We start from the raw sequence: 27759 nt of genomic DNA on the forward strand, positions 1-27759 counted from the left end.
TGTTTTTTTTTAAAGTGACTATAAACATATAGCTCATATGAATACCAGCTTTACTGTGTCAATACAATTAGTAATTACATTACATTTTTATATTTATATTTATGATAGGGGCAGTAAGTTGCCCCTTTTTCTTTAGCTATGTTTAGACTTCAGATGCCCCAGCTAGAATGTACTGATTCAACAGTGTTGTCTCTTGGCTACTACAGAGTTACGTTGAACTAGCAGTGACGTCAGTTAAGAAAAAGAGGAGCTGCCTCCCCCTCCCTCCTTGCAGGAGCGGCAGGCAGGGAGTTGACCAATCAGGACTCATCTTTATTGTTGGGACCAATGGGAGCGGAGCTTATTGCTCTCTCCCTTAGAGCTTGAAAGAAAAGAGTAGAAGCGGTGCGGTGAGTTCCTGCATGGAGGTCAGCGGGATTGGGGCTGTTCTGTATTCAGGAAGGGATTCCCAGGTGGCTGCTGCTGACGGAAGAGCGGGATATATCTGAGCCACGCTGTCTTCACGGAGAGAGGCTAGAGCCTGTTATTTCAGGGATCGGGCAAGCTGGAGGAGTGCTGCAGTTTCCTTGGAGTGCGCTTCCCTTTTCTTTCCCATCCTCCCAGGACACCAGCAGGGCAAATCCTGAAATCTTGAACTGACAGATTCCGGGCCTCACGGGAGGTGTCCCGGGTTACCAGGACAAGTCGAGCTATTTTGTACCGAAAGGGTAAGTCTACCCTGATCACAGGGATTTGAATTTCTGGGTCTATCGCATGCTCAGCCAGTTCATCGGGAGTTTTAGTATCCTTCTCTGGCTCATTTGAGGATGTTTTCAACCATTCCAGAGGCTGCGTTTCATTGTAGTGGGGACTGTTCAAGTTTGCTGAGAAAAGAAGGATTTTCTGAGCACGTCAGCAGGGCCCCATCTATCTGTTCAGAGCACTGACTGTTTCTTTCCCCTTGTTTAAAGTGAAGTAGGACTACAATTTTGTGTTTTTTTTTCTCTTCAGAAGTAGTTTAATAAATGTCTCCCCCCACCTTCCCTGATGCCAGAAGGTTGTTAAATTTTACTGGTGCTTAGCTATTAAACCCAGACTGGGACAGTATTTTTCTTACCTGCCTTTTTACTTAACTCGAGGTATAGCGCAGTTGCTTACCTGAAACAGGTGTTCTCCCAGGACAGCAGGATGTTAGTTCTCACAGATGAGTGACATCTTCAGATGGAGCCTGGCAGGAAAAACCTTTGTCAAACCTTTGGGTAGGCGCTAATTTCTGAAAGCAAAATATGCGGCTTGGCTGCACATTTTACTTTCTGTATCGCGCGGGAATACCTAATGGGGCCACCAACATGCATTTGCATGTTGCGGGTGCTATTAGGTTCGGGGGGGGGGGGGGGGGGTTGGACGTGGGTTTTGGATGCGCTGTTACCCCTTACTGAATACGGGGTAAAGCTAGCGCATTCAAAACGCGCGGTAACAGTGTGCTCCGCCAGAGCGCACTGTACTGTATCGGCCCGTTATAGAGCAGAGCTCCAAAACCGCGAGGCGACTAACACCGCGGAAAAAAGACTGAAGGGGGACCCCGCGTGGATAGCGGCATGCTGGACATGCTCAGTGTGCCAATCAAAGTTCTAGAAGCTTTGAGAGAAGTTTTCTGTGCCAGGTTCCATCTGATGATGTCACCCATCTGGGAGGACTACCATCCTGCTTGTCCTAGGAACCTACCAGAGTTCTTCAGGACCTGGATCTTAGTATTTTTATGTTATTTCCTTGCTTGTAAAGTGATCAGATATCATGTATGCACAGCATTATTAAGGTATTCCTTTTTTAGAGAGGTGATAAATAAGGATTGGCTAACATCTAGGGTGTTTCCCTGTAAAGGCTGTTTCACGTTATTAAAAGTTTATTTCTGCAGTGAGGTTTGGTTTATAGTAGGGTGGGGGAAACTGCCCAGGAATACTCCTTGCTCTCTGCCAGAAAAACAAACCTGCACCCCTTCTATCTACTTTTGGTGTACTGGGGCAGTTATTGCTTTCTCCCCTCTGTTGATGCTATGACTGTCTACCCTGTGGGGGAAGGGGGTGGGGGTTAGTAGTAGTTTGAGTGACCCACAAATAGCTAGTAAATATGGCCACTGATATTCGGTGACTAAAGGAACTGTAGTAGTCTCAGCTGTGCTCTAGTCCCCTCTAGTATAAAGAGAGCATGTCCTATTTCTAGATATATCATGTTGAAGAGACCAGTAACAAATGGGTAGAGGTATATAGACAGGTTGATGTATACGTTAGTCTCTGTTTTCTACCTTTCTATTTGAAAGCAATCTGCAGGGGGGACTATTTTAAGGGGGGAGAAGGAGCAATACAAAAAATTAAAAAATAACCCTTCCTGGACACTCCACATGCTATGTGATTTTTGTTTCATCTAAACCAGTGACATTTTAGTATAGTTTAATTTCTAAACAACTCTTGATTGGACTAAAATAATAAATATTTTGTGTTAAAAGTTGTTTGTTTGTTTTTTTGTTTTTTTTTAAATAATGAAAATGGATCAGTGTTTGATTTGTGATCTAGGAAATCAGGACTCACTGCAGGTAGTTTGGGTTGCATTGTATCTGTAATAGGGTACAAACAGCAGGTACAAACAGAAGACTTCAGGCACCTGGTCCGAGAAGGAAAAGTTTTTATTCTTTTTGCCAGCAAAAATAGATGCAGCTGAAATGGTTTTCAGTAAAACTGCACACCCTCCCAAGCAGGGAGTAACTTCTTATACATTCCACATTTCTTATCTTTCACACATGCGTTCTACACACTGCTGAGCAAGCATATTCCGGCTGAGGGGCTAACTGATCCCCTCCTCCTTTCCAACCTGGAACTTTCGTGCAACTTCTCCTGTGTTCTGCAGGAGAGGCTGCCGGGACTTGCAGTTCTGGAAAGGAATTTGCGAGTCTGCAGCAATACTGCCCTACACATAATACATTCATTGTTCTAATCATAGCTGTATGCTCAGCAAGGTTATAGACTTGGCAGGCAAGCAGTGAAAGCTTATCAGACAATAAGCAGTTTGGCTAATATGTGCAGTTCATAAGCTGTATTACAGGCAGTAGATCCTTTATGAAGCGGGTGGTTCTGGTACAAGAAGTCCTGCTGGTAGGGGTTTCAGGTTGTCCCCTGTCAGAGTGAAGTCTCCGCCCACTACATATCTTTTTTGCATTTCTGATTTATTTTTAGATTCAAAACTTATCTGGTGAGAAAAAGTGGAGGATGTAATAGATAACAAATCACTGGGACTGTGTGGCATCCACCCCAGATTTCTAAAAAAAAAAGCTAAAATATGAAATCATTAGCCTGTTACTAGAAATCTGTAATCTATCATTTAAAATAATCACTGTTCCTGACGACTGGAGGGTGGTTGATATCATGCCAATTTTTTAAAAAGGTTTCTAAGGTGGTTTAGCAAAGGGCGGCCTTGTTTTGCCAGTCTTCTAGAATGTTTTGAAGGTATGAATAACTTGTTCGGGGTACACCACAACTAGTCGGGTGTTCAGGATATCCATAATAAATACATATGAGATAAAAGTTTGCATATAATGAGTCTTAAATATTAATTGTGGACATCCTGAAAACCTGATTGCTGGTGGGTTTCCCAGGTCAAATTTGGGAAGCACTGAGAGGAGAGGATCACCTTGCTGGTGGCTGAAAGGAATCAGTAAGTTTTTGCTTGGGACATTGTCTTTTTTAAAAGTATTGGGGCAAAGTTAACTATTTGGGAATATTATTTAGTGTGTTTGTGCTTTCAATAGTCAGTAAGGCAGTGAATAAACAAGTTATACTGTTTGTATTTTTAAATAGTCAATAAGGCAGCTAGTCAGCAGTAAGTAGTGTGTTTATTTTTAAAAGTCTGCAAGGCAGCTAGTAAGCAGAACTGAGTGTTTGTATTAAAAAAAACAACCCAAAAAGTAGCCAGAAACTAGAAATAAGCTAGGAGCAGTGTATACCTAAGTAAAAAGGTTGAAAAGTTCAGTTCAGTTACTCAGCTTGGAAAGGTGTTGAGGTAGTGTGATTTGGTTTGAATAGGTACCAACATTTGTTAATCAAGAGAGAGGTGAGTCACTCTGGCTGACTAACTGAAGTTAGACTGTTTGTATTTCCCAACCAACCCACCCACCCCAGCTCATCCTTTAATTTATAGGCAGGTGCCACTTTCACAAAACAAAACAAAAAAAAAAAACAACAAAAACTTTATTGAGAGTTTGATCAGACCCCTATAGGCCACTACCAGACATATAGCAAATTCACTAATACATTTAAAGGACGTTAATTAGACACATTCCTACTCCCATAGCAACCTAAAACTTAACTAGGAACTGATCAAAATTGAGATGAAGGCAGCAGTCCAGCAGCAAGAGGGGGGCTTCCCAGTCTTTTGCATTGAGTGTCACATGTATGATTTTTTTACCCACCGGTGAGAAGTTGTGCATGCGATGCAAAGAGCTCCTGGCTCTCAGAGAACGAGTCTGATCTCTGGAGGCTAGAGTGGCAAACCTGTAGGAGCTAAGGCAGAGAGATATATAGATGAGACCTTCAGGGACATAGTAGCCAAGTCCCAACTTCAGACTGGCAGCCCTGGTGCTGCCTTGGAGGAAGAAGGTCTCATGATTGGAGAGCATCAACCTGGTGTAGCAGGAAAGGATCCTGTAGCAAGAACCTGCTCTCTAGGTGATGCACTGTCCTTTCGTACCGAGGATATCTCCCCAAGGCCTACTGCCCAGGAGGGAAGGGTTAGGTCGGCCGTCATAGTTGGTGATTCGATTATTAGGAATGTAGACAGCTGGGTGGCTGGTGGACGTGAGGATCGCCTGGTAACATGCCTACCTGGTGCGAAGGTGGCGGACCTCACGCATCACCTAGATAGGATTTTAGATCATTTTGGTCACCCTTCTCTGTACCTTCTCCATCGCAATTATATCTTTTTTGAGATGCGGCGACCAGAATTGTACACATTCAGTTTTATTAGGAACTGGGGAACCTTTTGGGGAAGGGGGAGTCTCTTCTGAAGGGATGGGCTCCACCTTAACCAGGGTGGAACCAGACTGCTGGCGCTAACCTTTAAAAAGGAGATAGAGCAGCTTTTAAACTAGAACAAAGGGGAAAGCGAACAGTCACTCAGCAGTGCATGGTTCGGAGAGAGGTATCTTCAAAGGATACTAATGATGCATTAGAATTAGGGCATCCCGACAGTGAGGTTCCAATAATAAGAAAAGTAGTCCAAGTGCCTTTAACTAAAAACTCACCTGAGCTAAAAAATTCTAACTTATTTCTATCAATTTAAAAGCAGAATGAAAATACAAACAAAAAACAAACTTTGAATGTTTATATGCTAATGCCAGAAGTCTAAGAAGTAAGATGGGAGAATTATAATGTATAGCAGAGAATGATGACATAGACAATTGGCATCTCAGAGACATGGTGGAAGGAGGACAACCAATGGGACAGTGCTATCGCAATGACAGAGAGGAGCACCTGGGAGGCGGTGTGGTGCTTTATGTCCGGGATGGCATAGAGTCCAACAGGATAAACATCCTGCGTGAGACTAAATGCACAATTGAATCTTTATGGGTAGAAAACCCTTGTGTGTCGGGGAAGACTATAGTGATAGGAGTATACTACCGTCCACCTGGTCAAGATGGTGAGACTGACAGTGAAATGCTAAGATAAATTAGGGAAGCTAACCAAATTGGTCGTGCGGTAATAATGGGAGACTTACATTTACCCAGTCAATATTGGGGTAACTGATCATCGGGACACGCTAGACAGATAAAGTTCCTGGATGGAATAAATGATAGCTTTATGGAGCAATTGGTTCAGGAACCGATGAGAAAGGGAACAATTTTAAATCTAATTCTCAGTGGAGAACAGGATTTGGTGAGAGAAGTAACGGTGGTGGGGCTGCTTGGCAATAGTGATCATAATATGATCAAATTTGATTTAATGACTAGAAGGGGGACAGTAAGCAAATCCATGGCTCTCGTGCTAAACTTTCAAAAGGGAAACTTTGATAAAATGAGAAAAATACTTAGAAAAAAACTGAAAGGAGCAGCTACAAAAGTAGAAAGTGTGCAAGAGGCGTGGTCATTGTTAAAAAATACCATTCTAGAAGCACAGTCCAGATGTATTCCACACATTAAGAAAGATGGAAAGAAGGCAAAACGATTACCGGCATGGTTAAAAGGGGAGGTGAAAGAAGCTATTTTAGCCAAAAGATCTTAATTCAAAAATTGGAAGAAGGATCCAACAGAAGAAAATAGGATAATGCATAAACGTTGGCAAGTTAAATGTAAGACATTGATAAGACAGGCTAAGAGAGAATTTGAAAAGAAGTTGGCCGTAGAGGCAAAAACTCACAGTAAAAACTTTAAAAAATATATCCGAAGCAGAAAGCCTGTGAGGGTGTCAGTTGGACCATTAGATGATCGAGGGGTTAAAGGGGCACTTAGAGAAGATAAGGCCATCGCAGAAAGATTAAATGATTTCTTTTCTATGGTGTTTACTGAAGAGGATGTTGGGGACTGTACCGGAGAAGGTTTTCATGGGTAATGATTCAGATGGACTGAACCAAATCACGGTGAACCTAGAAAATGTGGTAGACCTGATTGACAAGAGTAGTAAATCACCTGGACCAGATGGTATACACCTCAGAGTTCTGAAGGAACTGAAAACTGAAATTTCAGACCTATTTAAAAAATTTTAACCTGTCAAAGTCATCCATTGTACATGAAGACTGGAGGATAGCTAATATAACCCCCATATTTAAAAAGGGCTCCAGGGGCGATCTGGGAAATTACAGACCGGTTAGCCTGACTTCAATGCCAGGAAAAATAGTGGAAAGTATTCTAAACATCAAAATCACAGAACATATAGAAATACATGGTTTAATGGAACAAAGTCAGCATGTCTTTACCCAAGGCAAGTCTTGCCTCACAAATCTGCTTCACTTTTTTGAAGGAGGTAATAAAGGTGAGCCTGTAGATATAGTGTACTTGGATTTTCAGAAGGCGTTTGACAAAGTTCCTCATGAGAGGCTTCTAGGAAAAGTAAAAAGTCATGGGATAGGTGGCGATGTCCTTTCGTGGATTGCAAACTGGCTAAAAGACAGGAAACAGAGAGTAGGATTAAATGGGCAATTTTCTCAGTGGAAGGGAGTGGACAGTGGAGTGCCTCGGGGATCTGTATTGGGACCCTTACTTTTTAATATATTTATAAATGATCTGGAAAGAAATACGATGAGTGAGATAATCAAATTTGCAGATGACACAAAATTGTTCAGAGTAGTTAAATCACAAGCAGATTGTGATAAATTGCAGGAAGACCTTGTGAGACTGGAAAATTGGGCATCCAAATGGCAGATGAAATTTAATGTGGATAAGTGCAAGGTGATGCATATAGGGAAAAATAACCCATGCTATAATTACACAATGTTGGGTTCCATATTAGGTGCTACAACCCAAGAAAGAGATCTAGGTGTCATAGTGGATAACACATTGAAATTGTCGGTATAGTGTGCTGCGGCAGTCAAAAAAGCAAACAGAATGTTGGGAATTATTAGAAAGGGAATGGTGAATAAAAAGGAAAATGTCATAATGCCTCTGTATCGCTCCATGGTGAGACCGCACCTTGAATACTGTGTACAATTCTGGTCGCCGCATCTCAAAAAAGATATAATTGCGATGGAGAAGGTACAGAGAAGGGCTACCAAAATGATAAGGGGAATGGAACAATTCCCCTATGAGGAAAGACTAAAGAGGTTAGGACTTTTCAGCTTGGAGAAGAGACGACTGAGGGGGGATATGATAGAGGTGTTTAAAATCATGAGAGGTCTAGAACGGGTAGATGTGAATCGGTTATTTACTCTTTCGAATAGTAGAAAGACTAGGGGGCACTCCATGAAGTTAGCATGGGGCACATTTAAAACTAATCGGAGAAAGTTCTTTTTTACTCAACGCACAATTAAGCTCTGGAATTTGTTGCCAGAGGATGTGGTTAGTGCAGTTAATATAGCTTTGTTTAAAAAAGGATTGGATAAGTTCTTGGAGGAGAAGTCTATTACCTGCTATTAAGTTCACTTAGAGAATAGCCACTGCCATTAGCAATGGTAACATGGAATAGACTTAGTTTTTGGGTACTTGCCAGGTTCTTATGGCCTGGATTGGCCACTGTTGGAAACAGGATGCTGGGCTTGATGGACCCTTGGTCTGACCCAGTATGGCATTTTCTTATGTTCTTAATTACATTTTAAATTAATATAGAAAAAAGTTATTAAAGATGCAGAATTTCCCTAGAAATTCACTGTAAGAGTGTCCCTTCCACTCGCTCTCCCTACTCCCCTGGCCACTTTGCCCTATCAGTCCCCAACTCCTCCACCTGCCAGTATCTCTCCCCTCTACCTCTAGGCTCAACCCCTGCCACTCTTATCGCCAGTTCCAGAATTTGACCCCGTTCTCAATACTGCCCCTACACAAGCTCCCTCTGTCCCTCCCTCTCTCACACACATGCTCCCTCTCTCTAGTACACATACAGACACCCTCATACAGGCTCCCTAACTTATACACACACACACACACACACATCTCCTCATACAGGGCCCTCTCTCTTGCATACTCACCCACACAAGCTCCCTTTCTCTCTCACACATACATCCTCACACAGGCTACATATGTTTCTACACATACACAATCCCTTCGCACAGGCTAGCACTCTCACATACACACGACACACAAACTCCCAATCTCGCACACTACACACGCCTTCACAATCTGCTCGTATAGGCTCTCTCTTTGGCTTACCTCCCATGCTCTCTCTCACACCTCCTCCCCTTTCTCACACCCGTCTCCTTCTCCTCACACGCACACATTCACTCTCGCCGGGGCCTTCATCTTTGCGCGCTCCGTTCGCCGCATGCCGAGTTCTCCTCTGCCATTTTCTACGCAGAATTTGGCATTTCTGCGCAGGGGGGAATTCTGTGCTCCGCAGTAGCACATAATACCCCAGGACTAACTGGAACACATTGCTGGGTTCTATACTGGGAGTCACTATCCAGGAAAAGGACCTTGGAGTCCTTGTGGACAATACATTGAGATTCTTTGCTCTGTGTACAGTTGTGTTAAAAAAACAAAAAACAAATAGAATGTTAGAAATTATCTGAAAGGGAGTGGAGAATAAAATGGAAAATATATTGCCTCTATATTGAGCCATAGTGCAACCACACCTTGAGTATTGTGTGCGGTTGACCCATCTCAAGAAAGACAGAGGAATTAGAGAAGGTGCAGAGGAGAGTGACAAAATGGTAAAGGGGATGGAACATCTCTCATGAGAGATTACGCAGGCTGGGGCTCTTCAGCTTGGCAAAGAGGTGACTGAAGGGGGGCATGATAGAATAGGATAGGGTAGAATGGGTAAAGGATGGTTATTGTAACTTCATTGTTCTGATTAGGACTGCAAGCAGAAATCCCCAGGGACTACAGCATTTTTCTAACACAGTGCTGAGGAGTTCATAGGGAAGATCAGGACTCTTTAACTGTGTAGTCTGCCACATATATCTATACTGTTTTCACTCTGTAGTGCAAAAGAAGGGACCTGTGATTTTTGAAAACTCATGTATTTACATAATCTATTTTGTTGATCCTTTAAAATGTTTCATAGTTTATAGTTTGTCCAATACAAGGATGAATGTCTCTAGAAGCTGCTGCCTGCTTTCACATAGGAGGAGTTTGGAAAGTAATTTCCATACTAACCCAAACCTGTAATGACAACACCCATGGAAGGTGTTTAGTGTCTCAGTTACTCAGGAAAGAATGGGAATGGTGTGCAGTGCAGTTCTAAAGACCTTGCACAGCTTGCCTATAGCTGCACAAGTTGAATTTAAAGTGCTTATTTTAATATTTGGGGCCATAAGAAACAGAGAAAATAAGTAGGTATCAACCCAGAAGGCAAATTACATCTAGCCAGGAGTTCTTGATAAATGATAAAACAGGATTTTCTCTATAACAGCTACATGCTGGAACAATTTGCCAAGGGATATTTGGAGAGAACAAATGAAATGGGTTTTGTTTAAAAAAAGAAAGCGAAAATATGGCTGTTCCCATGGATTAACTTTGCTGGTCTCAGAGATAGGGATATTCAGGCAGCAGTTGTTTAATTTTTAGTTAATGGTTTGGCAACAATTTAAACCCTTTTTCCTTTAATGTTTTAATATGTGTGTAAGGGGGTCCCTGAACTGTCCCTTAATAGTGTACTGGACCCTCTGGTCTTATTACCACTAGTGATCCTAGTTTAACTCTTAGCTAGTGCGGTGCAGGTTAGATAAGTGGGGAGATAGCATTCATATACAGCCCCTCCCTTTGAATGGCCATCCTCTTTGAAAGGGTTTATAAGCAGCTCTCTACTGAGAGCTCTGGGGGCTGGAGGATGGGGGTAACTTGCTGATATGGCGGTTACTACCCTTAACCAATAAGCCTTAATGATGTTGCTGCATCTACAACATTGCTCTCTGCTTCATTGGCAAGTGGTAACGGGGAATTGGACTCAAACAGCCTCCAACAAGGGCCCTGACTTTGACTGTCTGGGAAACTGATAATTATAAAGATGGCTTTTATGGCCAGCAGTTACTACCATAAGCTTGCTGGGCAGACTGGATGGACCATTTGGTTCTTTTCTGCCATCATTTCTATGTTTCTGCGTTTCAGTGTAGTTGAGGTTTGAAGGAAGTCTGGAAGTTTTTTTTTTCCCTGATTTGGATTTTTGGCCTACCCGGGACTCGGGCTCCATCTGGTCTGCCGGGCTGGGGACTCCACTTCTGTATCCCACTCCTTAGGTGTGCAGGGTGGTTGACCTGGGTTGTGTTTGGGATTTGGATATTTTTGTAAGAAACCACAGAGTGTTTTTCTCAAGGAGAGGTCTTGAGGAAACCTGTTTGGGAGAGGAGGTTCTGGATAGGTAAGACCTGCTCCACTGTGACCTCCCAGGAAGCAGTGACCTGCTGCAACATCTTCTGGTGTTTTGAATCAGTTTTTGGGGTAAAGGACTTTTTTTTTTTTAGTTGAAAGATCTGGGAGGAAGTGTTTGGCTGCCCCTCTTCCTGCCTTGAAGTTGGAGCACCAAGAGCTGCAGGTTCCTGAGAGGATCCCTCCCATCCGGGCTCCTGGAAAGGTAACAACTAGAGAGAAACTGCGAACAGGGAGAAACTTTATCTTGAGGCCATTTTAGGACACCCACTTGGCGTCTTCAGTCCCTGGGGAGAGAGGGTTTTGACTGTCTGTGCAGAGACTGTTTTTACCCATTTTGCCAGATTGGAGGGATTTCTCATGTCCCAACAAAAGATACCCTGCCTACCTGTGAGCCTCTCTACCTCCACTCCCTAGAAAGCGAGTGTCTCTTTCAGTCTTGGTGATAGATGCCCCTGCACAGATTGAGAGAAAAAGACTGTAATCAGAGAATTGCTGTGGTGCTAAGGATTTTGCTAATTGTGCCATTGTTTCACCTGATTACCCATCAGTAAACTTTACTTCTACACTCATCCATCCAGAGTCTCCTGTGCATTGTTTGACACTGACAGTGCACACCATAGTGAAAGAAAGCATTACCTTTCCCCTGGGAAAAAGCAAACTAGCATCCCTGGCCCTCTGGGCTCTGAAAGGAAATTCTTTTCCCCCCACCCTCAAAGGACTTAGGCCTTGGGAAGGAAAGAGACGTGTGTAAGAGCTAGTTGGAGTGATCCAGCTCCAAAAAGACTTGCAAATTCTTTTATGGCCCCATCGGTGGTTAGGGCCACCTGAAGATGAGGTTATGAGAGTAAATTCAGCTAGAAGGTATCCGTGTTATGTTGAAATTCTTGAGCTATTGTGGTTTGGGGATCTTTCTGGCCAAGAGAGATGATGCTGGAAGGTGGCCTCTCCAAGGAGAGATTGTTTGTCCTACTTCCTGTTTTGGGAAAGTGGCTGGGGCCCAAGGTCAGGGTACCCAGACCTTCAGGACAAATCCCTGAGATATTCTGAAGATTTAATGAAGGGAGCTGAGCTCATACTCTTCTGTTTGAAAGAGATGTCGTCAGGGATTTGGAGAGAAAGCATTTGCTATTGTGGGAGTTGGAGAATTGGACTGCCTTACATGAGAAAAATTCTTAGAGTTGCTGTCTGAGAAAAGGAATCATACATAGGATCCAGTTCTAATCTGCTAGATTCAGACATGCAGATACTAACAGGAGAGGTGCCCGGGGAAGGTTTTAACTCTGCCCTGAATAACTATTGCCAGGTTGTGTAGAATTGCCATTTACGAAGACTGATGCTTAGAGGATTTTTTCTGTACTGATTGTACACTAAATCATAGTGTACTTACTGTGATTTGTACCCGCAATCAAGTTACCAGTGTAAAATTTTATTTTTGAATAACACTTAAATTGGTAGTGCATATTTTATTTCCTACTGGAGGACCTCAAAAAAACAATCCTACTGGTAAGTGTCTTGAGAGAGCCTTCTTCCTCCCCCATGGGAAAGCGCTGGGAGCATGGGTGCTGAAATGCCCCATGACCACCTGTGTGAGCCCCTGCTACCAAGGAGAAATTGGGGCAGGGGATACATATGGTTCTGATGTGTAGTGTAAATTTTACTTAATATCTTTGTCTACGATTGGGAAGATATGGATAGCTTTACAATTAAATGAATTTTTAGACGATGATAAAGTGTTGGAGTTTTACTAAATGTGCTATTGAAGAATGGCGGAACTGAACCTTTGATTTCAGTGCTTGATTTTTTTTATATTGTGATGTGGATAAATGAAATTCAGTATTATGGTTATCCCAGGACAAGCAGGATGCTAGTCCTCACATATGGGTGACATCACTGACGGAGCCCTATCACGGATAACTTTGTCAAAGTTTCTAGAAACTTTTGACTGGCATCCTGAGCTCACTGAGCATGCCCAGCATGCTATGATCTCTTGAGCCACAGGGGTCTCCCTTCAGTCTTCTTTTTTCCGTGTTGCTGTTAGCCTCGCGGTTATAGGAGCCCTATGTGGTGAATATCCACTACAAAAAAAGTTCAAAATTTCAGAAAAAAATTATCCCGCTATAGGGGTCTCCCTTTTTCCACCGTCGGTGAGTGTTTAAAATTTTTTCCGGTCGGTTCCGTTATTGTTAAACCTAGTCAGAAGGTCGTCGACGGCTGTCCGGCCTTCGTTATGGCTACCGGTTTTAAAAAGTGCCCAAATTGCTCCCGCACTATGTCCATAACGGACCCATACATCGAGTGTGTACTCTGCCTCGGCGAGAGACATGATGTTTCGACGTGCCTGAGATGCGCTGAGATGACGCCGAAAGGCAGACGAGCGCGCATGGAAAAAATGGAACATCTATTCCATCTTCAACTGATGCCGTCTACTTCAACTTCGACACAATCTTCTCCGGCTGGAATGATTAGAAAAGTAGTCATAAAAACTAGACGACGGCCAGATGAAGTAGGTGATCGGCCTTCATCGACCCCCTTCACGGTCATTGATAAAGTCTATATCTACCATTGAAAAAGGTGTCCGTCATCAACACCGGAGGCCTCAGGATCTGGAATTGGACCCAATAACCGGAGTTCCCTCGACAATTATCGAACCAACTCCGAAGAAACCTCGGAGAGAGGAGTCTCTGTGTCCGTTGAGGCCTTCGACTCCTAGACGATCCCCACCGATATCGGTGCCGGGAACCGTACCTCCACAGGGACCTGTGGAGATACCGGTATCGCCTTCACTGCCTCCCCCCATAGCTGCTTTGGTTTCACCAGCTATGAGGGTGGAACTGGATGGTTATATCCGCCAGGCAGTTCGAGACGCACTCCGTGACATGCTTTTGATGCCAGCACCGATGACTGTTCCACCTTCGATGCCAGTTCCATCGCCGACACCAGTTCCACCCCCGTCACCGGTGTCGATTCTGATACTGTCACCAAGACCATTACCCTCACCGACACCGATGCTTACACCAATGCCGGTGCCGGATATGTCCTTCTTGGCGCCAGTATTAGCGAAGTTGGACACTCTCATCGGTGCCATTCCAGTGCAACCACCCGATGCCAAGACCGATGGAAGAAGAAGAAATAAAGGAAGTACCGATGCCTGAACCTACTCCAGGTCCATCGGGAATCTCTCGTCCACGGCCATCATTTTCTCCACTATTTCCTTCGAGACCACTGGTGAAACCCTCGATGCCGTCGATGCCATCCTTTCCTCTTCCATCGACTCCTCGTCCATGTTCATCGGACACTTGGGATGATCCAAATACTGACTCTTCCTTGGAGGAAGTCCTCTCAGATCCTTCTCCTCCGGAGGAAAGAAGGAAGTCCCCTCCAGAGGACCTCTCTTTCTCTAATTTCATCAGACATGGCTGATACTATCCCTTTTCAGCTAGTATCCGAAGAAGATACTAGTCAGAAAACTGGAAGTATTATAGTTTGTCGATCCACCTAAAGAAGTCCTGGCAATACCAGTTCACGAAGTTCTAGTGGATGTGCAACACAGGCTATGGGAGCATCTCTGCACCATACCACCTGTAAATAAACGGACTGATGCTACCTATCTAGTCCAGCATATTCCTGGCTTCCAGAAAACTCAACTACCTAACCAATCGGTAGTAGTAGAATCAGCTCAAAAGAGGTCTAAAAGAATTAAACCTCATTCATCGAATCCTCCTGGGAAAGATCACAGGTTTTTGGACACTATCGGCAGGAAAATGTTTCAAGGTTCAATGCTAGTGTCCAGAATTGCGTCCTACCAACTCTGTATGACGCAATATCAGCGTAATCTGTGGAAACAAATTCAGGAGTTATCGGAATCTCTTCCCCAACAATTTCAAGATTCCTTCAATAGCATTATCCATAAGGGCCTAGAAGCTGGGAAACATGAAGTTAGAGCAGCTTATGACAGCTTCGAGACTTCATCTAGAATCTCTGCCACAGGCATAAGTGCCCGCAAATGGGCCTGGCTCAAGACCTCTGACCTGAGACCAGAAGTGCAAGAGAAACTTGCTGATCTTCCTTGTGCAGGAGATAATCTGTTTGGAGTTAAAGTATGTGAAGCAGTCTCCCAGCTGAAAGAACATTCAAAAACATTTATGTCAACTTTCCTCTGCTCCACCGGAGTCCCAAACATCCACACGAAGACTTCCAATGAAGGATTCAAAAAGGCCATAATATAGACCACGGAGATACTATCCTCTTGCTACCCGTGGAAGGTCATCAAGGCCAGCACAAAGATTGCAGACCCGACAGCCAAGAGCACCTAGAGCTCAACCCCCTCCGCAAAGGCCCGGCTTCGGGATTTTGAAAACTCACCAGAGAACAGAAGCCTACCTAGCAGTCCGACCCCAAATTTGCCAGTAGGTGGTCGAATCACTTTCTTCCATCACAATTGGTCACACATCACTACAGACCAATGGGTACTCTAACATCTCAAGGGTACCACCTGGACTTCCTAACTGTACTAAACGATACTCCACCCACCTCATCTTGGACAGTGAAAAATCAATCCACACTCTTACAAAAAGAATTATCCACCCTTCTGAGAGCCAGGGCCGTGGAACCAGTTCCCCGACCTCAGCAGGGCAGAGGATTCTACTCCCGTTATTTCCTCATTCCAAAGAAAACAGGAGGCCTACGTCCCGTATTGGATCTCCGGAAGCTCAACAAATACCTACAAAAAGAAAAATTCAGGATGGTGTCATTGGACACCATGTTACCTCTACTTCAAAAAGGAGATTGGCTCTGTTCTCTGGATCTTCAAGACTCTTACCCTCACATTCCAATATTACCTCCTCATCGCAGATATCTGCGTTTCTTAGTGGGACATCAACATTTCCAGTACAGGGTGCTACCATTCAGTCTTGCCTCAGGACCTCGAGTGTTCACAAAGTGCCTGACAGTGGCAGCTGCTCACTTGCACAAGGAAGGCATGCACGTTTTTCCTTATCTAGACGACTGGCTTATCAGAAGCCAAACAATACAAGGAGCTCTCAATTCTCTCAAGCTCACGATAATCTACCCCATTCGTTGGGATTCCTAATCAACTACCAGAAATCCCACTTCACACCATCTCACCTGTTGCAATTCATCGGAGCAGAATTAAACACCATAGCGTCAAAAGCTTTCCTCCCAAAAGACCGTGCACAGACACTCGCCTCGTTAGCAGGCTCTCTACACACACGGATGCAGGTGACAGCTAATCAATGTCTCACTCTTTTGGGTCACATGGCCACCACAGTTCATGTCACTCCTATGGCCAGATTAGCCATGAGAGTCATTCAATGGACTCTCAGAAGGCAGTGGATACAAGCCATTCAACCACTGTCTTATCCAGTTCAAGTATCACTGTCTTATCCAGTTCAACACTTTTCAACTTATACCTTCTCCCGCTTTGCCAACTGCTAAACAAATTGAACCTAAAACACTTCATATTCGCCGACGATGTCCAGATTGTGATCCCCATCAAAGAATCCATCACTAAAGCTCTAGAACTTTGGGAAAACTGTTTTCAAGAAATTAACGATCTCTTATCCAGCTTAAATCTTATTCTAAACCAATCAAAAAGCGAATTCATGCTAATCTCTCCAGATAATTGCAAAATCACTACAAACCCGCCAGCCAACTTGCAAATCTCAAAAGTAAGAGATTTAGGAGTTTCTATAGACAACCGGCTAAATTTAAAATCGTTTATCAACCAAACAACCAAAGACTGCTTCCACAAACTGCACGTATTAAAAAGAATAAAACCCCTATTTCATTTCCATGATTATAGAACAGTGCTCCAAGCAATAATATTTGCGAAAATTGATTACTGCAACTCTATCCTTCTAGGCCTCCCATCATCCCACACTAAACCTCTCCAAATGATACAGAACACGGCAGCAAGAATTCTAACAAACAAAAGGAGAAGATATCACATTACACCAGTCCTCAAAGACCTTCACTGGTTACCAATCCACTACAGAATAATTCATAAGTCCCTCACCACAATCTACAAAAATATCCATGGACTGGCTCCACTCCATCTACAAATAGCTCTCAAAAAACATTCCTCCAACAGACCCATCAGAGAAGCATATAGAGAATATCTACAAGTACCTCACAACAATACCACCCAACATATAACATTGAGAGATCGGGCCTTCTCCACAGCAGGTCCCCCACTATGGAACTCAATCCCCTTAGAATTACGACAGGAACCATGTCTTCCAACCTTCAGGAAGAGACTTAAAACATGGCTGTTCATGAAAGCATTTCCGGACCCTTAATGATTCACTTCCATCAAATGCAGCAACACTGAGCATCTTCTATTAAACTGAAACAGACAATACCAACCAATCACTACAATGTTTTACTTCTTGTTAAACTTTTTATCTCTCCTCTAACTCTAATCCCAGTTAGAATAACCCCTGTTTTATTGTAACTTTTTCTTCTACGCACTTGTTATACTTTTGTAATGTATACTCTTACGTTTTAGCTATGTACGTTATAATGTATTGCTCACCCCCTTGTTTTATGTAAACCGACATGATACGAACTGCCGTGAATGCCGGTATAGAAAAACACAAATAAATAAAAAATAAAATAAAATAAGTAACTCAACAACTATGGTCCTCGCTCCTATGGTGGACGAACGAAGACATCTTGCTCACAGGCCTACCTTTCCAACAACCGATTCCGCAAGTGACGTTAACTACAGATGCTTCCACCTTTGGGTGGGGAGCACACATTGGACATCTGCAGACTCAAGGTACTTGGACAAAACTCGAAGCCACATTTCAGATAAATTTCCTAGAGCTTCGAGATATACGTTATGAGCTGCATGCGTTCAAGGACTGCCTTTCCCACAAGAATGTTCTGATACAAACAGACAACACAATAGCCATGTGGTACATAAACAAACAGGGCGGTACGGGCTCGTATCTCCTTTGTCAAGAAGCAGCACAGATTTGGGACTTAGCCCTGACACATTCCATGTTTCTTCGGGCCACTTATCTAGCGGGCATCCACAATGTAGTTGCAGATCGCCTCAGTCGTCAGTTCCAACCTCACGAATGGTCCCTAGATCCCTTAATAGCGACCAGGATATTTCAACGTCGGGGTCAACCAACAGTAGACCTCTTTGCATCACAACTGAATTACAAAGTGGACAACCTTTGCTCCCTGCACAAGCAGAGAAACCGCTTACCCAGGGACGCCTTTGCTCGCCACTGGAATTTAGGCCTTCTATACGCGTATCCCCCGATACCGCTAATAACCAAATCTCTAGTGAAGCTACAACAGGACAAAGGGTCCATGATACTCATTGCCCCATATTGGCTTCGACAAGTATGGTTTCCAATATTCCTCGATCTCTCGATCAGAGACCCAATTCGCCTGGGCACAGCACCCACTCTCATAAGTTAGGATCAGGGCAGGTTACGTCATCCCAACCTTCAGTCCCTATCCCTCACAGCATGGATGTTGAAAGCTTGATTCTGCAACCTCTCAATCTTTCAACTAATGTCTCTCAAGTGCTTGTAGCTTCACGCAAACTCTCTGCACGAAAGAACTATCGTGCTCTCAGACTCTTGTCTCTCAGACCTCATCTGTAAGGGTACACTTAAGTGCAATCTCAGCTTATCACAATACCGTTGGGGATGCACCGACGGTGCAACCCCTCGTTAGTAGGTTTATGAGAGGTTTAATTCAACTTAAAACTCCACACAGACCTCCAGTCACAGAATGGGACCTTAATGTAGTCTTAACGAGGCTCATGCGTTCTCCTTTTGAACCCATGGATTCCTGTGATGTTAAATTTCTTCTTGGAAGACGATATTCTTAATAGCCATCACATCTGCTAGAAGGGTTAGCGAGTTACAAGCACTTGTCACATACTCACCCTACACAAAATTCCTACATGACCGAGTGGTACTCCGTACACACCCAAAATTTCTCCCCAAGGTAGTTATGGAATTCCACTTGAATCAATCTATCATCTTGCCTACTTTCTTCCCAAAACCGCACTCTCACCAAGGAGAGAGGGCTTTACATACCTTGGACTGTAAACATGCGCTCGCATATTACTTAGATCGCACTGCAGCCCATAGGAAATCCACCCAGCTCTGTATCTTTTGATAAAAACAAACCTGGAAAAGCTGTGGGCAAACCAACTCTAACTGGCTTGCAGATTGTATAGAATTCGGTTATGAAAAAGCAGGCCTCCCACTCCAAGGGCGAGTAAAGGCACACTCAGTAAGAGAAATGTCAACATCAGTAGCACACTATCGTTCAGTGCCAATAGCTGACATATGTAAAGCCGCAACAAGGAGTTCTCTTCAAACCTTTGCGGCTCACTACTGCCTGGACAAGGAAGGAAGACAGGATTCAGCCTACGGACAATCTGTCTTAAAGAACTTGTTTCCAGTGTGATCCCAACTCCTTCCACATCCAACCTTCCGTGATTTCAGGCTGCCTCATTTTTCCCAACAGTACACCAGTTGTTGTGCCTTTTGCACAAATTGTACACTGTTGGTCCAATACAAGGATGACTCGGCCTGTAGCTTGCTAATCACCCATATGTGAGGATTAGCATCCTGCTTGTCCTGGGATAAAGCAAAATTGCTTACCTTGTAATAGGTGTTATCCCAGGACAGCAGGATGTAGTCCTCACGAAACCCATCCGCCACCCCGCGGAGTTGGGTCAGATACGTTTTATTTTTGGCTAAAGCTTATTGCTACAAACGAGACTGAAGGGAGACCCCTGTGGCTCGAGGGATCATGGCATGCTGGGTATGCTCAGTGGGCTCAGGATGCCAGTCAAAAGTTTCTAGAAACTTTGACAGAAAGTTTTCTGTGATAGGGCTCCGTTAGTGATGTCACCCATATGTGAGGACTTCATCCTGCTGTCCTGGGATAAGACCTATTACAAGGTAAGCAATTTTGCTTTACAGACTGACATAGCTCATGGTTTATTGAATCATAACCTGCTTTTATTAGAATAATTACAGAGAATATTGTTCAAATCAGCATTTTAAAAACCCATACATTTTTTAAATTCTGCTAAGTGTCTTCCCTTTCTTGAGATCTGAAACAACCCCCCTCTGGTTCACAAAATATAATAACTAACCAAAGCAAATATGTCCCTATTCTCCAATAAATATTTTTCCTGAATTTCTTTGAGAGACATTACACTAAATCCTCCCCAAATCTGCTCCAGTCTAGTTATCCCTAAAGTCTCTATCGAGAGAAGGAGGTCAGATTAGTACCCGGTGGGAACTCCTTTAGAAATAAAAAGGAAGAACGATAATAAAAATCCCATTCCCCCACTAAATTCAGTCTCCACTTTCTCCAGATCTCTAAAATTGTGCAAGAATAGATTGAAAGATCATGCATCTGTACAGATCCTCCCTTCCATGGTAACATGGAATAGACTTAGTTTTTGGGTACTTGCCAGGTTCTTATGGCCTGGATTGGCCACTGTTGGAAACAAGATGCTGGGCTTGATGGACCCTTGGTCTGACCCAGTATGGCATTTTCTTATGTTCTTATGTTCATTTCCCTGCCATTCGGTGCTCTTTCTCTACCCAAGGTTTAATACCTTTTAATCTGTGCCAGTCAATGAGTGCCCTTAACTGAGAGACTGCAAAATACCACTCCAGATTGGGAACCCCCAATCCCCTCCTCAGTGTAGATTGATATAGCACTCCCTTCACCACCCTCGGAGGCCTACGCTTTCAAATGAAACTAAAAATATGTTTCTGCCACATCTTCAGCAAATGACTAAGCACCTGAATTGGGAGGGTCTGAAAAAAGTAGCATAATCTAGGTAACATATTCATTTTTGCAGAAGATATCCGGCCTAACCATGAAAGGTCCAATCGATACCACTTATCTATGTCACTAAAGATATTCCTAACCAGATTATCATAATTCGAATGAAATAACTATTCTCCTTCTGGACCTATACGTACCCCAGGTTATTTCGCCCATTCTTTGGCAATTCTAAATGGGAAGTGTGACCTCCAAACTTTGAATGCAATCTGAAGTGGCAGATATATTAAAGATCTCTGACTTATCTTCATTTACCTTAAACCCATAAACCAACCCAAAAACCTACATTTCTCCTCAATGACTCCTCCGGCAACTCCAAAGCAAGCAAAATATCGACTGCAAATAGTCATCTTTTAATTACCACTCCCAAGCAGTATTCCTCTAATTGTCTACTCTCTACGTATCCTTTCAGCAAAGGATTCAAATGATAGAGCGAAAAGCAAGTGCAACAGTGGGCAGCCCTAACAAGTTCCTCTCCTAACTTCAAAAGTATCAGTATATAACCCCTGTTTATTCTAATACATCCACGACCTTGTAAATACAACTTCTATATTCACATGATAAGTTTCAGTTGGGTTCTAAATTTATCTAAAACCCAGAGCAAATAAGATCGAAGGCCTTCTTGGCGTCCACACCTATCAAATTGAGAACTTTACGAACATTATCTGAGGTAAGTCTCCCCAGTACAAACCCTGACTGGTCCTCATGAATTAGGGAAGGGTCAACTAAGCTCAATCTATTTGCTAGCACCTTGGCCAATATCTTCAAATCAGTATTTATAAGAGACATAGGGCAGTATGATCCACAAAGTGTGGTGTCCCGACCAGGCTTTACTATGATTGTAATGCCCGCAATATTTGAATTAGTGGATAGTGCCCCTTTCCCACAGAGAGAATTAAACATCGCGACCATTGAACCCACCTGGACCATCTTAAATGTTTTATAGAATTTGGCCGTGAAGCCATCTAGACCGGGAGATTTGCCCATCTTCAAATCTATAACAACTTGCAATATTTCCTCTGCCTTGATATCATCCTCCTTTAGGACCAGTAAGGGACATCCTTAAACGCTTCCATGCCTGCCTCATCCATTTCACCCTCATTAGAATATATCTCCTCATACAATTTAGCAAAACATTAGTCCAATGTTTTGGTAACAAAGAAAATTTTCCCATCTCTGTCTTTAGTTTTCATAATATGATTCTGAGTAGTTCTCTCTTTTAACCTTCTTGCCAATAGTCATCCTGGTTTATTCCCAAATTCAAAGAAAACTTGTTTGGTTAGATCTAATTGATGAGCCATCTTATCAAACGCCTACCTTTTTTTCTTTTTTTTTCTTTTTAATGAAGCACCCAAACTAAAGCAGTGGTTCTCAACAGGTGTGTTGCAAAGTCCCGGGAGGTGTGTCACAGTGCCAGGAGAAGACTGATCTTTCCTCATGAGTCTGGGCAGGCGTTGGCTGACTTCTCTTTATTGTGTATGACAGGAAGCTGCTCTTGCTTCCTTCTCTTCCTGGCCAATGGGAGGTTGTTCCCTTCTCCTTCATCCAGATCAGAGCGTGCTGTCACCAACTCCTGTTCATATGGGCCCGGCAAACACCAACTTTATCTTCCTCTGCCTGGCCTGGCAGTGAGGCTGCTGATGCTCTCTTCACCCCATGAGGCCTGGATGTGAAAGCAGGAGAATAAGGAAGAAATGTGTGCTCTGTAGATCCGCTGCTGCTGCCTCCATCTTCCTCTCCTCAATGCTTCTTGCCCTCAACTGCTGCTGATAAAGAGGGAGGGAGACTCTGGAATGGACTGAAGCCTTTTCTGCTGGCTTGGGAGCTAGGAGGAGGGGGAAATGTACTGGACAGGAAGGCATGGAGTTTCAGTCTGCTGGGTAGGAAGGCATGGGGAGTCAGGAGTCTGCTGGATAGGAAGAGGTGGGGGAAAGGAGGTTGGGATTACTGGATAGGAAGAGGTGGGGTAAAGGAGATTTGGGATTGCTGGATACGGAGAGGTGGGGGAGGGAGGGGTTGGGGCTGCTGGGCAGGGAAGAGAGATGGAGGTGTGGGGCTGATGGTTTGGGGAGAAGGGAGTGGGGGATGCTGAGCAGGAAGGGGTAGAAATGAGGTGGTCAGAAATATTCTGGGTAGGGAAAGGTGGAAAGAGTTGAGCAGGGGAGAGAAGGAGCATGGGGTGGTGGATGTTGGACAGGGATATGAGGATGTGAAGGGATGATTGAGTAGTTGGGAGAAGTGAGGGGTGATGGGGCATGGAGGGGAGTAACTGGGTAAAGGGCCATACTATGTCAGTTTTGAGAATATGCATTTCTTCTCTCTTTGCTTAGTGTGGGAGGAAATATATTTTTGTTTCTAGTTTCCAGTTGTACACTTCATGCAGAAGGTGGTCTTGGGGTTTCCATTCCAGGTTTTGTTGCCACATTTGTAATTTGTGGTCTTTTATTCTATATTTGATGAAGGCAGATCTGTCTGTGTTCTGTGTGTATGTGACTGAGATGAGGTATTTTACTAGAGGTTTGTATCAGCCTTATTTGTTGTATTTTCTCAATATTAAATAGCACTGGTGGTGAGCTGCTGCCTTTTCATGGGTAGGACTATTGTTGTTTCATTTCTTGGAGTTAGTGCTACTGAGGTATGGCAGGTTTGATAAACATCTACAGAGTGGGGTTTGTTTGTTTGTATTATTTTACAATGTACCTGGTAATAGAGGGAGTTTGTGATGCTGATATTAAGATGACACCAGAATCAGAATATCTTTTTTTGTATGGTGAGTTGTACAAGGAAGTGTCTTAGTTCTGCTCTGCACCCATTGTTAGGAAGTGGGGGAGTCCTATAGATGCAGAGCATATGCTTATATTTAATCCCATGATGGTCATGTGTTCAGTGTTACACATGTGAGCATCCTCTCTCAGGTGGGTCCTGATTAAAAAGAAAAAAAAAAGCATGAGAGCCACTGAACTAAAGATTAGTTTACCCCATAATCTCATTTTTCCCCAAACTTTAACTCCCAGAATCACCCAGTAAAGCAATACTCGCTGATCTACTTCAACTACTAGCAAAATCTTCTGCTCTCTGTGCTCCCTCCAGGAGCTAAAATGGGATCTCTTAATGTCTTACAAAAACTGGCTTAGATGTATTCAGAATATCTTTATGCAATTCTGCTTGACTAATCCTTTTGAATAACCATTAGAGAGTGTGATACAAGTTCAGCTCTCTAGGAGAGACTGTAATAAGGGATAACTTAATGTGTAAATTAGTTTGTGATGTGCATTCCAGTATTGGTACACCTTGTTCCATAACTAAAACATCATTCACATATGTAGCTTCAACTATTGTCTCATCTTCTTTTTCTTGATCTTCCTTTGACATTTTGTCCACAAAGCTTGATGAAAACTTTGAATGCTTAAATAGCCACTCATGGTAAATAGTGGTGAGAATGATCTTGAAAGCAAGGACACATGTCTGTCCTCTATTTTTCTTTGTTGTATTTACAGTTTCATATATTGGTTAGAGGAATTTATTTTTCTTCCTAGTCGGATGTATGTTGTGGTGATATGAATTTCTTTTGATGTATTGATACTTGTCAATATATATTGGAAAATTTTATAAACAGAAAAAAAAACCCCAAGAATCTGCTGGTTTTTCTTCAGACCTAGCAGGTCAACATTTTAATTGTCAATTCATTTATACTTGAGCTGCCTCAAAAGAGGCTGCCTTTATCCATCAGGAGGAGGAGGAGGGAAGCATTGGGGAGCTTACTTCCCCTGCCCCCCACCCCCCCCCCAAAAAAAAAAAAGAAAACCTGGTTCCTCAATTCTGAGAGCCAAAGTAAAATATAGTCTGGCCTCTGCTATTAGCCAGGCGACTAAGCGTGCTCTCTTTTGAAATGGTTAACAATTACCTAATTCACTTTGGGGTCTTGGTGCAAGCCGGATACAAATATTTTAACTAACCCAGAGTTGCATTATCAAATTTTTAAAATTGTGTGTTAAAACATTGGTCTTCAGCTGACGAGTCACGGTCATAACCTGACTTAAGATGGGTTATACCAGTGGCTCCATCTCCATACACACACACGGTAAAAATATAAAAAAAACCAAGTTTATGCCCTGTTTAGCATATTTAGGGTAAAGGTGAGTTCTGGGTTTAAAAAAACGGAAGACCAGTTTCTTTAAAAAAAAAAAAAAAAAAAAAAAAAAAAAAAAAAAGGATGCTGTCTTTTTTATATTGTGAGTTATTCTAAAATGTTAATTTTTTGGTTTTGCTTGCATAGGACTTCTGTAGTAGATCTTTTTCAGATGATGATGTTCCACCACTTCATTGTATAAGCTTTCTGAATATGACTCTTATGCTTTCAGGACAGTTTCAGAATTTTATTAAATGTTACTTCCTTCTTCTTGTGGGCAGCAGTATGCTAAGCATGCAATATTTACATCTGCCAACTTTTCTTCCTTCAGTGGCTTGGCCTTCCCTACAATGATGCCACCCACTTGTGTTTTTCTGACTAGGTATTTATTAGGACTATATTTCAAACCAAAAGCACTTAAAATAATCTAATAGATCTTATGTAAACACTTCCAACCCTCCATTGCAGGGGGGGGGGGGAATAGAGGTGCTTTTCTGTGTGTGTATTATATTGAAAGTGTTACAAAAATCAATCAGTTGCCGTTTTTGGTTTTGCTTTCACTTGCAGTTCAAGGTGAAATACTTTCTAGCTTTTGTTTTTTATTTGACCTGCATAACCAGTTAGGTGAATTTTCAGCTAGATTGGTACTCTCTTACATTTTCTAATCGCTTGAAAAGCATGACTTATTACTTTGAAGTTAGCAAGCTTGCCTAATACTACATTGCCATCCATTCAGGGTTAGTAATTAATTTTTATTAATGAACAATTTTCCATAGAAATACAAGTCATGGGAAGTTTCCAAGCCACATCTTCCTCTTGCTATTTTAAAAGCTTTGTGGGTCGTGCAGGCAAAATGATTCTTACTAGGCCCACCAGTCTCCATAAGGTGACAGAGCTCTTCTAGATTCTTTTGAAGAAGAAACTGAATTCCTAGACATCTGCCAGAAGTATGTGCAAGTATTGCATCAAATTATTTATCTCTTTATGGATATTTGATATTCTGCCTTTTTCCGCAAATGGTCCCGGGGCAGATTATAACAAATTTAACATTTAAATAAAGCAGAGGTGTTTGAATAAACTGCAGAGCCGCCATGAATTTGTCTTTGTTTGGAACCATTCGTTAGCGTCCCCAGCACGTTGCATTCAATTTGGAAAACAATAATCTTCACAAGACGCTGCTGCACTCCCCATTAACTGATATAAGCTCATCCAATTCCTCTGCAGGGCTCCTCTACATATTCATCACTCCTACATAACTGGCTTTACCATTCATCCTTTGGGCTCCTGTCCCTCCCGACGCAGCCCATGTGGCGAAACAAGGTCCGTGTCGAGGGACCAAAGATCCGTTCGCTTCAAGCAACTGTCAATAAACGAATGTCAAAATTTAATTTTTTAAGTCTCTTCGACTGAGTCCTGTAAGACAAGGTTCCATGAACATAACCAGCGCTATACTATCTAATACTGTGGTCTGTACCTACTACTGTATACCACTCATCGTCTCGACTTAGCTTTTTTTTTTTTTTTTTAAATTAAAGGGGAGATGCCAAGTGGAATTTGTGTCGTGTGAACACTTGACAATTCTCCTGACCAACTCTTGCTTTAGAATACCTCTAGCAAAATGGGTGTTGGTTTTGTAGGGGAGTGGACATTCCCTGTTATTCTTTGGAGGTCATTAGTTGAAGACTCAAAACTGGACCCAGGTCTGACTTTGTGATGGTGTCTGAGCCTGGGAGGCAGAATCTAAGTCTCCACATTGCCAGTTGCCTCTAGCTCCATGCTGAAGTGCACAAAGCCTTTTTCTTGCCCTGAGCAGGGGGATTGAGACTTCTCTTGGCTCTTTGTCATGTCTTTTTAACCAAGTAGATGAAGATAGGAAAAAGAGACCTTTGTCCTATCTTGGCCTCCAGTGATTGGTATAGCTCCATGGTCTTTGTGTTGAGCCTTCACCAACTTTGATGAGCTGAAGTTTGGCTCACTGGCAAAGAAGGCTAGAAACCTGATTTCCCCCCCCCCCCCCCCCCCAGCCCAAACTACTCTGGATGACAACCTTGCACAGGCGACATAATCTCTGAATAATCATTGCCTTGTCCCAAACCACTTGACAGTGATGGGAATTTTCTGTTTGTACTTGGGGCAGAAATTTGAAACTACTGGACTGCTTCTCTGATTATAGTGAGAACAATTGACAAAATGAAATCAGCAAAGAAATCTTCCTCTAAAAATAGTCCAAAGAAATGACCTTTGTCTGGGAGCCTGCTGGCAAAGGTTGTCTATGAAAAACCAAAATGCTGACTCTGTGGAAGTCAAAAAGAAAAATCTTAGTAAGTTCCAAAATTCTAATCAGAAGTTTTATGGCCAAAACCAGAAAACTTTTTTTTTTTTCCAGTAACCATGCAGAGCTTCAGCAGTGAAGACTCATCTGGTTCCAGTGAACAAAAAGGAACCGATGGGAGCCACAGTAGTCTGGATAATTCCACATACGAGCAGTGAAAGGCTTTTACCCTCTTCCAGAAAGCTCTGGAAGAACGTCCTTTTGGTGCTGAGCACAGTCTTGTGACCAAGTTGACTTAGATAATAACCACCGCTATTACTAGCAACGGTAACATGGAATAGACTTAGTTTTTGGGTACTTGCCAGGTTCTTATGGCCTGGATTGACCACTGTTGGAAACAGGATGCTGGGCTTGATGGACCCTTGGTCTGACCCAATATGGCATGTTCTTATGTTCTTAAAGTGAGCTGCCTATCTTCAGAGAACATGAAACCGTGATGTAAAGAGAAAAATTTGACTT

General features: G+C 42.9%; 1 protein-coding gene across 2 annotated transcripts in view; it reads left to right on the plus strand.

The window, feature by feature from the left end:
* Nucleotides 1-343: 343 nt before the first annotated feature.
* MTFR1 (mitochondrial fission regulator 1) overlaps nt 344-27759 on the plus strand; it is a 115442-nt gene continuing 88026 nt past the window's right edge. Inside the window, exons 1-2 of one of the 2 annotated variants that reach the window (XM_029591388.1) lie at nt 344-707; nt 11071-11180. The gene's annotated coding sequence lies outside the window, so the exon portion shown is untranslated. The remainder of the gene's footprint in view (nt 708-11070; nt 11181-27759) is intronic. The other variant, XM_029591389.1, reaches the window with a different exon arrangement.

This window comes from Rhinatrema bivittatum, chromosome 2 (genome assembly GCF_901001135.1).
Source record: "Rhinatrema bivittatum chromosome 2, aRhiBiv1.1, whole genome shotgun sequence".
Lineage (NCBI taxonomy): Eukaryota > Metazoa > Chordata > Amphibia > Gymnophiona > Rhinatrematidae > Rhinatrema > Rhinatrema bivittatum.